The sequence below is a fragment of the Bos indicus genome, chromosome 7 (assembly GCF_029378745.1).
Source record: "Bos indicus isolate NIAB-ARS_2022 breed Sahiwal x Tharparkar chromosome 7, NIAB-ARS_B.indTharparkar_mat_pri_1.0, whole genome shotgun sequence".
Classification (NCBI taxonomy): Eukaryota; Metazoa; Chordata; class Mammalia; order Artiodactyla; family Bovidae; genus Bos; species Bos indicus.
Genome location: NC_091766.1, coordinates 70,651,980 through 70,663,491, shown reverse-complemented (window position 1 = coordinate 70,663,491; position 11,512 = coordinate 70,651,980).

Here is an 11,512-nt window from a genome sequence, read left to right as displayed (position 1 = left end):
CTCAGTTCAGTTACCATATAAATATATCTATCTTTCAAGTTGTTATTTTGAATTCATTTCAGACAGAAAAAAAAAACTTCAAAAATACTATGTTGCCTTGTAACTATTACCCAGCTTCTCCTAATGTTATCATCCATAATCTTAGTATAAGAATCTAAATCAGGAAATTAATGCTGATACAGTACTATTAACTAATTCATAGACCTTATTAAAATTTTTCTAATTGTCCCACTAGTGTCTTTTCTCTGTCCAAGAATCTAATCCAGGATCCAATACTGCATATAATATCATATCCTCATAATCCAATCTAAACTGTTTGGTCTTCCCTGCTGTTGCTGCTACTGCTGCTGCTAAGTCGCTTCAGTAGTGTCCGATTCTGTGCGACCCCATAGACGGAAGCCCACCAAGCTCCCCCGTCCCTGGGATTCTCCAGGCAAAAACACTGGAGTGGGTTGCCATTTCCTTCTCCAATGCATGAAAGTGAAAAGTGAAAGGGAAGTCACTCAGTCATGTCCGACTCTTAGTGACCCCATGGACTGCAGCCTACCAGGCTCCTCCGTCCATGGTATTTTCCAGGCAAGAGTACTGGAGTGGGGTGCCATTGCCTTCTCTGTGGTCTTCCCTAATCATTTGCTATTGCTACAGTTTGAAGAGCAATGACCAGTTATTTTGTAAAATGTCTCTCAATTTGGGTTTACCTGATTATTTCCTTGTGATTAAATGTGGATTCTGCATTTTTGCCAAGGATCCCACACAACCGATATTGTGGCTTCTCAGTGATCTTGTCAGGCGATTCAGCATCACTCAGGGTTGACGTACTGGAGCCTTAGGACCGCTCAGCACCTGATGTCGGTGGTGTCCGCCAAGCTTCTCCACTGTGGGGTTCTATTGTTCCCTGAGGATTAATATAGCTACCTTGTGGAGAGATACTGGGAGGCTATGTTAATATCCTCCTTCTCATCACACTTTCACCCACTGATTTTAGAATACAGTGATGATACTTGGCTGCAGCAATAGTTTTGCCTAATGGTGATTACCTATTTCCATCATTCTGTCTACATTTACTGATTATAATTTTACCATAAAGGAGGCTTTCTCTTCTTCCTGTATTCTTTTTAATAACACATTCCTACATTTGAGGTTATCAGAGGCCACCAAGTTAGTTTCTTAGGGTTCCTTAGTATCTTATTCTTGGGTCTGCCCATTACTGAGGTATTCACTTATGTGCTAAAACAAACAAAAAAAAATCTCCTTTGTTTTGCATTTAAACCTCATAGTTTCATTTCCCATTAATAGAATTTTTGAGGGAAGAGTATGCTAAATGCTTTTCAGGGTGAAGAGGATGTTTAAATTATTCAAGAGAACTGCTTTTAAACAATTTGGATGTACCCATTTACACATTAAAATTAATGCTAACTAGATATAATTTTCATCTAGTCATTAAAAGAAATCCCAAAGCATTCCAGAAATCCTTATTTAGCCTAGTGTCATACTAAGTACTTGAAAACAAAATCACTTTTCTTAAAAAAAGAAAAATCATGACTTTGCCTTTTATGAAAACATTTATAAGCACTAACGGTGAAGCTGCTGGCTCCTCTTTCCAAGCACCCACTTCTTTTGCTTTTCCTCATCTATCAGGCATCAGAGTCTTTTCTAATGAGTCAACTCTTTGCATGAGGTGGATTGGGGGCAGGAGGAGAAGGGGATGACAGAGGATGAGATGGCTGGATGGCATCACCGACTCGATGGACGTGAGTCTGAGTGAACTCCTGGAGTTGGTGATGGACAGGGAGGTCTGGCGTGCTACGATTCATGGGGTCGCAAAGAGTAGGACATGACTGAGCAACTGAACTGAACTGAATCTATCAGGCATTCATTCAACAGTCATTCACTGAGAACCTATGGTATGCCAACCTCTTCTCTAAGTGCTGAGACCAAAGACCTGCCCTGAATACCTGCCCTGTGGAGCTTCCAATTTCACGAGGAGATAAACTACAAACAAAACAAAAAATCCCACTGCTTTGAAGAAACATGAAGTGAGCTCGAGTGAGGAAATAGAGGACAATACGGTAAGAAAGCCTCCATTCAGGTAGGGTCAACCAGTGGGATGACCCCTCAGACAAGGTAGGACATGACAGAGACTGAAAAGAAGTGAGGGAGAAGCCCGGGGTGGGGGGCAGAGAGGATTCCAGCAAGTGCCCCAGGTTTCAGTTCTGTCTTAGGAGCAGTGATTGGGTGCGTCTGCCAGTGGGAGTGGTTGTGGTGTGTCCTTCCCCAAACTGGTCCACTGATGCTCTATTTACAGACAGCCTTCATCTGTTAAGTCTTCAGCTTTTTGTGCCTTCCAATTTCCCTCCCTTCCCCTGCTTAATTTTTTTAACATACAGTTTTGAAAATCTTTCCTCATCTGGAAGAATACTCCATGTAACTAGATAGATAACTAATATAGATACATATAGGGTTTTGGTTTATTTGGCTTCACTGTGTGTCAGGCAGACAAATTTGCATTTAGTAACAGAACTTCACTGGATAAGAGAAACACTGAGTACTGACCCCCCAAAAGACTAATATATAGAAATAACAAATTTGTGACTTTACACTCAGCCCTAGATCCACAAAAAGAACCATTTCACTTTTAAATAATGAAAAAGTTATTTAAATATATAGAAACAAACTCTCATATTAGGCTTCATTTTCCTAACTTCATAAACTGAAGCTACTAAAACTTAAATATCAAAATCTTTTGACAGCTATAATGAGTATAATTCACACAGCTGTGCAACCGACTACTTAAAGCATAAATTCAATGGCTGTAGCATATTCACAGAGTTGTGCATCCATTACCATTGTCAATTTTAGAATATTTTCAATACTCCATAAAGAAACCCAGCACCCCTTAGCCATCAGCCCCAATCCCACCATCTCTCTCCTCCCCCTGGCAGTCCCAGGCAACCACTAATCTACTTTCTGCTCTGCCTCTGTGGGTTTGTTTATTCCGTTTCACATAAATGAAATTATATGATACACAGTTTTCCAACTTCCTTCTTTTCCTTAGCATGTTGTCAAAGTTCAAACATGTTATAGCATGCATCAGTACTTTACTCTTTTTATCACATTGTGTTGATATGCCACATTTTATTTATATATTCATCAGTTGATGGACATTTGGGTTGTTTCCACTTTGGGGCTATTTATGAATAATGCTGCTCTGAATATTCATGTACCTAATTTTAAACTTAAGTAATTCTGCTTTAGGGCTTAGATGCATCCAAGGAAAGTGAGTATAAAACAAACTTTATCAGTGATTGCCATTCTTAAATCATGTTTTCCCAAGGAAAACATTCCCTAACAGCCTGATTTGAAAGCATTAAGTCTCTCTGAAAAAACTGTTTGATCCTTTCACACAAACATATTTATTGCATGGCTACCCAATGCAACATACTGTTTATGCTGGATTGATAAACTTGAACTATTAAACAATGTTTTTCCCTGTATTCCTTTGCACCTCTTGTTCTGCCCCCTCTTTGAGCCATTCACTAAGAAATATGTGGGGAACGGATACCTCAGAGAAGAGCAAAGTAATCAGCTTTGGGCTTTTGAATCTCAAAAGCCAGGCAATAAATTTGGAAACACAGGTGATGAATTAGATCAAAGCTTCCTCCCACAAAGATTAGGTTCTTCTGGAATTGAGGGAGTGTAGTAGGAAAATGCAATGGCACCCCACTCCAGTACTCTTGCCTATAAAATCCATGGATGGAGGAGCCTGGTAGGTTGCAGTCCATGGGGTCGCTAAGAGTTGGATACGAATGAGCAACTTCACTTTCACTTTTTACTTTCATGCATTGGAGAAGGAAATGGCAACCCACTCCAGTGTTCTTGTCTGGAGAATCCCAGGGACGGGGAAGCCTGGTGGGCTGCTGTCTATGGGGTCGCACAGAGTTGGACACGACTGAAGCGACTTAGCAGCAGCAGCAGCAGCAATAGGAAAATGAGCCCAGGATGGGGACAAGGAGAATTCCATGAAGGTTCATGAGATCAGAGAGCAAAGCAAATGCAGGCCTCTCTTCTCAGGTAGTGTCCACGAGGGGTGCCATGATCTCAGAGAAGAAATGGCTGTGTGGTGTGCCTTAGGCAGAGAGAACCTAGACAGCCCCGCAGAGTGATACTGTGGCTCAGCTTCCTCTTCGGTGAAGGGAGAAGGCTGACCTGAAGAAGGCTCCTGAGTGGCTCTGAGGTACCACAGGGTGTTGGCTCCACAGAATGACTCAAGGCTGAGGGAAGCACAGGAATTCTGTACATTCAGCAGAAGTTCAGACATAACAAGGAGCATCCCTGGACCTGGCGTGGAATGGGAGTTAAGGTGGCAACAACTCATGTGGACCAGTGACCAAGGTCCAGAGCAGATTTCGGAGACTTTAGCAAATACAAGTGTGGCTAATTGAAAACCTAGAGCAGACCCCTCCCCATCTCAATCCCATGCCCCAGGAATGTTGTCAAAATCCTCATTACCTGGATTACAAGATTTTATCCCTTCTGGAGATGGCTTATCTGTTTTCACTGGCCCCCCTATCTTTGCTACCTGCCTGTCTTTGAGTCTGACCTCACCTTGAAAGGGGAAGGAAGGGAGCAGGGCACAACCATTAAAAGAATGACAGAGCCAGGACACAACAAAAACTGGTTAGAACCAATGAGGCCCAATGGGGCAAAGGACTTGACTTCTAGCAGACTCTTCCCCAATACAGCCTGGCAGATACCTTGTTGCAGCCTCGTGAGACCCTGAACAGAGGATCCAACTAAGCAGTACACAGACTCCTAACATCATGAGGGACTAAACGGGTGTTGTCTTAAGCCAGTAAGTTTGCAGTAACTTGTTATGTAGCAATAGGAAACAGAGAGGTTGTGTTTCTTACCTTAGACCCTCATATAAGTTGTAGCACTGGAGATCCAACCTGGGTCTGTTGACTCCTATGTTATTCAGAGCCACCTGTTGCATTTATGTGGTGCTTTCAAGACTGTTGCAGATCTCAGCCTGACTCCAACATAGGACTCAGTTAAATTCCTCTAATTACTCAAATCAAGACCTTCCCTGACTTGGATCACCTGCAGGACCTCTCTACCTTCTCAAGTAGGCTGCGGCTGCCTGATGGAGTAATGATAATATGGGCCCACCTTGGGAGCTAACATTTGAGAAGTGTCGGTGGTCAGTGGTCCTAGCAAGACTTCCTACAGGCCAGGGCCCCCATGCACATTTCCTGCACCCCACCGTGGGGCTGGATGTGGGGGTGCTTAGTTAGTTGCTCAGTAAACTGGATGGTGGCAGGCAAATGGCAGCACTTTGTTTTTGATGATTTGCTGCTCAGTGGCATCTACATGATACCTATCAGTGTCCTCTTAGTCAAAAGAATCATCTAGCCTTGAGCTCTCAGAATTCCCTAAGAATATCAGTTTATGAGAAGGAATTATGGAGTTTAGACAGGTGCTGTGCACTTTTATTATTGTTTGGTAAAGGCATTTGTAAACTATATGAATCAATTTACTACTAAAGAAGATACTAATAAATAGATGATAATCTCTCCTGTGCATCATGAGACATAAATGTATAGCAGAGGAGCCATCCAACATTGCATCAGTAACTAGAACTTACAAATTTCATCTTTACAATAAGCTTTCATGAAAATATTGTGCTTATTTCAATATACATCCCTCAAAGGTAGATGGAAAAAATTAACATACAGGGATGCAAAAAGGGAAATACATATAGTCGTGAGTCTCATTATGGTTGAAAGCATTTAGAGCAAATGTTTCAAATAATGACATTACATAAGTGTATATTTTATGGCTTGTTTATATATTCATTAGTTAACTCATATTTGTCTTGTATCTACCAGGCCTACTATGTACCTGGAAAGAATTCAAGAGGAAAAGAAATATAGTCTCTTCTTCCAGGGGCTTTCCAACTATCATTTAAGTGCAGTTTAGTTACTCAGTCATGTCCGACTCTTTGCAACCCCATGAACTTCAGCATGCCAGGCCTCCCTGTCCATCACCAACTCCCGGAGTTTACCCAAACTCATGTCCATTGAGTCGGTGATGCCATCCAACCATCTCATCCTCTGTTGTCCCCTTCTCTTCCTGCCTTCAATTTTTCCCAACATCAGGGTTTTTTCAAATGAGTCAGCTCTTCGCATCAGGTGGCCAAAATATTGGGAGTTTCACCTTCAACATCATTCCAACTATATGGATCTGAAAATAACCACATGGGCTAATTCAAGCACATAGAGCCCCTAGGACATATTTTGACATTCTTGTACACATATTCCACCAGCACACATGAACACTGACAAAAACCTGAAGTACATCACAGTGTTAATCATGGCTACCTTGAGGTGGTGAGATTTTATGTGATCTTTAAAAATTATATGTACTTCTTAAATAAAATAGCCCTTAAAATGAAAATAATCATGCATTGCTATTAAAGATCTTTTAAACCACTAGGTCTAGGAAATTCCCTACTGGTCTAATGGTTAAGACTTGGTGCTTTCACTGCAGTGACCTGGGTTCAGTCCCTAGTCAGGCAACTAAGGTTCTGCAATCTTCGTGGCCTAAAAAAAAAAAAAATTAACAACTAGGTCTAATGTTAACTAAACAAACCCACCAAACGATGCACATCTATTCCTCCTGAGCAGAGCCACTTAAGGGAAAATAAAGAATATTAACATTCAGAAAATGAAGATCATGCCATCTGGTCGCATCACTTCATGGGAAATAGATGGGGAAACAGTGGAAACAGTGTCAGACTTTATTTTTCTGGGCTCCAAAATCACTGCAGATGGTGATTGCAGCCATGAAATTAAAAGACACTTGCTCCTTGGAAGGAAAGTTATGACCAACCTAGATAGCACATTCAAAAGCAGAGACATTACTTTGCCAACAAAGGTCCATCTAGTCAAGGCTATGGTTTTTCCAGTGGTCATGTATGGATGTGAAAGCTGAGCGCAGAAGAATTGATGCTTTTGAACTGTGGTTGTTGGAGAAGACTCTTGAGAGTCCCTTGGACTGCAAGGAGATCCAACCAGTCCATTCTAAAGGAGATCCTGGCTGTTCTTTGGAAGGACTGATGCTAAGGCTGAAACTCCAATACTTTGGCCACCTCATGCGCAGAGTTGACTCATTGGAAAAGACTCTGATGCTGGGAGGGATTGGGGGCAGGAGGAGAAGGGGACGACAGAGGATGAGATGGCTGGAGGGCATCACCAACTCGATGCACGAGTTTGGGTGAACTCCCAGAGTTGGTGATGGACAGGGAGGCCTGGTGTGCTGTAGTTCATGGGGTCGCAAAGAGTCAGACACAACTGAGCGACTGAACAGTCCCACATTCTTTTTTTTTTTTAATGTCTTGGGAATTCCCTGGCAGTTCAGTGGTTAGGACTCTGTACTCTCACTGCCGAGGGTAAATACAAAACAAAACAAACAAAAATGTCTTCTTAAAGTTGAGTGATATATACAATAGTGTTTAAGTGTTCCTTCATTCTCCCCCACTAGTAGAGGGGAGTAAGTTCAGGCTTATTTTCTGTTTTTAACTAAAATTTCAAAAACTTTACAGCTGTGCCTATTCTTAAAGATCTGATTGTAATACAGTACATTTGAATCCGTTTGCAGATGAGACTCCAGAAGGCTATAAGAGGGGGTTTCAAGAATTTGGAGTTGAAGAAATACCTGGCAGAATTTAGCCACAGGCTTATGGCACACACTGTAACCCCATTAGATGGTGCAGAAGAAGTGACAATATATTGAGCATAAGTGCAAAATACTCTGTAAATGGCATTCTTGGCTGTTTGTGTATGAAATGGTTAGAAGGGGATGTTCTCACTGCAACTCCACAGAAAAAGAGGAGGCAGTCTTTGATCCATCTTCCTGAGTACTCTCTTGTCACAGGCCAAGCATGCTCATGCAGGACACCCATCCTAGGTCTAATTCTGGACAGCACTGAGGCCTGCTTCACTGCAGGTAGTGGGTAAAGTGAGAAAGGCTCTTTATGTGTTGGCTTTGATATGTTGAGTTATCTATTCTTCAAATGAAATTTCTTACCAAGTGGTAAAGCCCAGAGGGCTGAGTTTGCTATAGGTTATCTTATGTTGAATCTGCATAACCACCTGTGAAGTAGGTTATTTTTATACCAACTTTACAGATTAGGCCAGAGAAGGCAACAGAACCCACTCAAGTACTCTTGCCTGGAAAATCCCATGGACAGAGGAGCCTGGTAGGTGCAATTCATGGGGTCGCTAAGAGTTGGACACGACTGAGCGACTTCCCTTTCACTTTTCACTTTCATGCATTGGAGAAGGAAATGGCAACCCACTCCAGTGTTCTTGCCTGGAGAATCCCAGGGACGGGGGAGCCTGGTAGGCTAACTGTCTATGGGGTCGCACAGTCTCGGACACGACTTAAGTGACTTAGCATAGCATAGCATACAGATTAGGCCCAGGGACTGTGGCTGAGAGGCCATAAAATAACTCCTTGATTCCTCCCACCCCCACCCCCTCCCACTGTTCACACATTTGTTTAATCTCCAAATGTGGGAGGGATCTGTTGCTGGACTCTAACAGAGCATTGCAAGAGTGATGGGCTGTCACTGCCATGATAACTCCATGTCACAGAGACAAGGCTGTTTTAGCATGTGTAGTCAGAGACTCTCCCTGCAGGTTTGATGAAAGAAACATCCTCGTGAAACCTGAGAGGAGACGCACAGTCTGTGCACTGCTGTGTGCTCCACATGGATCACGCCTAATATCACCTCCATCACTGGAGACCTGGCTCCTGGCACAGGGCCTAGCACAGAAGACAGGCTCAATAGGTAGTTGGCAAGTGATGCAATGAAAGAGTGAAAAAATGCCAATTTTCCTTTGGTCACTTTGAAAATTTTCACCTGGGTAACATCAGTAGCCTCCTGATACTATCCTTTTATCCTTTTCCCCCTTTATAATCTGTTCTCCACACAAGAACCAAGATGATCTTTTAAACAACAAATCAGGTTCTAAAATTAGATCATAGTGATGGTTGCACAACTCTATAAATATGCTAGAAAACATTGAACTGCACATTGAATTCAAATGGGTGGATCTTAAAGAGTATGTAAATTATATCTCAATAAGGTTGTTTAAAAATTGTCATTCCCTTGCCATATGACTCAGGCAACTCAAATCAGGGCTGGGTAACAACCTAGAAGGGTGGGGTGGGGAGGGAAGTGGGAGGAAGGTTCAAATGGGAGGGGACATGGGTAAGCCTATGGCTGATTCATGTTGCTGTTTGGTAGAAATGAACACAATACTGTGAAGCAATCACCCTTCAATTAAAAATACATGAATTTTTAAAAATTGTCATTCCCTTAAAATCTTTCACTTATTCCCATTTCACTAAGAATTGTCACTGGGAATTCACCAGGTTACTTATAGTAGACCTACACAATCCAACCTATCCCATGGGCTCTGCCTCCCTCTCCATCCTCAGCTCTCCTCAGCCACCGCTTGCCTCCCACCAGTCCCTGAATCTGCCCACCTAATTCCTGCCTTAAGGTCTCTCACTTGCTCTTAGCTTTGCCCACAATACTCTTCTTCGCAGTATTCTGAGTAATGCCTCTTATTCAGGTGATCCCACATTAGCCCCTGCTACTGTCAGTCACTACTCTACAACCCCACCACCCCACACACTTTTTATCACGTTACTATATTTTTATAGCACTTCTTATTCTTTGAAAAAAAAAAAAAAAGGTTTGAAATTGTTTTCCTTACTGGAATATAAAGTCTTTGGGAGTAGAGAATCTTGTTGTTTACCTTTGAAGAACACATCGGAAACACACAATAGGTACTAACAAATCCATGCTAAATGTTGATTTCCTGGTCCCTCCACAGTTTATTCTGCCAAAACTAACATGTACCCTAGTATCCTTGTGTAAGAAAAAAAAATGTTTAAAAAAATTCAGTGCTTTGGAATGATATCCTATTTTTTACAGGCATGGCAAAATTAGCAAGCTTCTATCTGGGAACAGCTGGGTTCAGTGAAAAGATTAAAATAATGTTAATATTCCTCTATACAAGACATATTATAACACTGTGAAAGTTTCAAACATATCCAGCAGATCATCCATTCACACCATTATTAAGTGGCATTTGCAGACTAAAAGCATTTGGATATCTACAAAAACATCTGGATCATAAGAAGAGTTTCCTCATTCTACTTTCATTGATTATTTAGAACTTTCAGAAAGCCAAGGTAATATTGTAAAAAATAAACCTGAGAAAAGTTTTCCTTTTAATACTATATTCTTGTTAATTGTAATTTCAAGAATAAGATAGTTCAGTCACAGCCACATGTCTGAACTACTTTTAATAATATCTGATTCACACAAGCCTTTGCTACTTCAAAGTACTTACACATTGTCTCATTTGACCTTTGCAACAGCCTATGGGGTCACATCATTAAAATTTTTGTGAAGAAGGGAAAGCTCAAGGAATTAGAGACACTTGCCCAAGGTACCAGTAAGGAGGGATTCTTTTCTGACATTTCTCTTGCCCTTTCTTCTTAAGGAGAACATAATTTGTTATCCTCACAAATTATGCAACAAAAAGTGATAGCTATCAAAAGTACTCCAGGATATCAAGAACTGGGAACAGTAAATAACACTGCTATGAATATTGGGCTGCATGTACCTTTTCAAAGCAATCTCAGTGTCCATCAACAGATGAATGGATAAAGACTATGCAATGAATAATGAATGAATATACAATGGAATACTACTCTGTGACTAAAAAAGGAAATTTTGCCATTTGCAACAAAATGGATGGGCTTGGAGAGCACTATGCCAAGTGAAATATGCCAAACAGAAACAATACTTTATGATACCACTTATATGTGTAATCTAAAAAATACAACAAACTAATGAATAAAACAAAAACAAAAAACAAAAATTCAGATTCACAGATATAAAGAACTAGTAGTTAAAGCAGAGAGAAAGAAGGGGTGGGAGGCAACATAAGTGCAGGGGAGACAAAGGTACAAACAATTAGGTATAAAATAAGTTCTTATACAAGGGTATATTGTACAACATGGGGAAGACAGCCAATATTTTATAACTATAAATGGAGTATAACCCTTAAAAATTGTCAATCACTTTATTACATACCTATAACTCATAAAATACTGTACAGCAACTATACTGCAATTTTAAAAAATCTCAAAGGCATTATAATGAGTAAAGAAAAAAAAAAGACCTGTGAACAGAATTGAGAGAATTGCATTCAATCAAAAATTGTTACTTTAATAACCTATGCATTCATCAGTTTGGTCTTTAGCATCACAGATTAGACACATATACAATCTAATTTGTGTTTCTTGTGGCTATATTGACTTATACAGTATCTCTGGTTTTGGTATTTTTAAAGACTGTTTCCCCAGTTTATACAAACTCTAAGTTCAACTTTTCAAAAGGAAATCTGTGTTTTAATAAGTAACACTG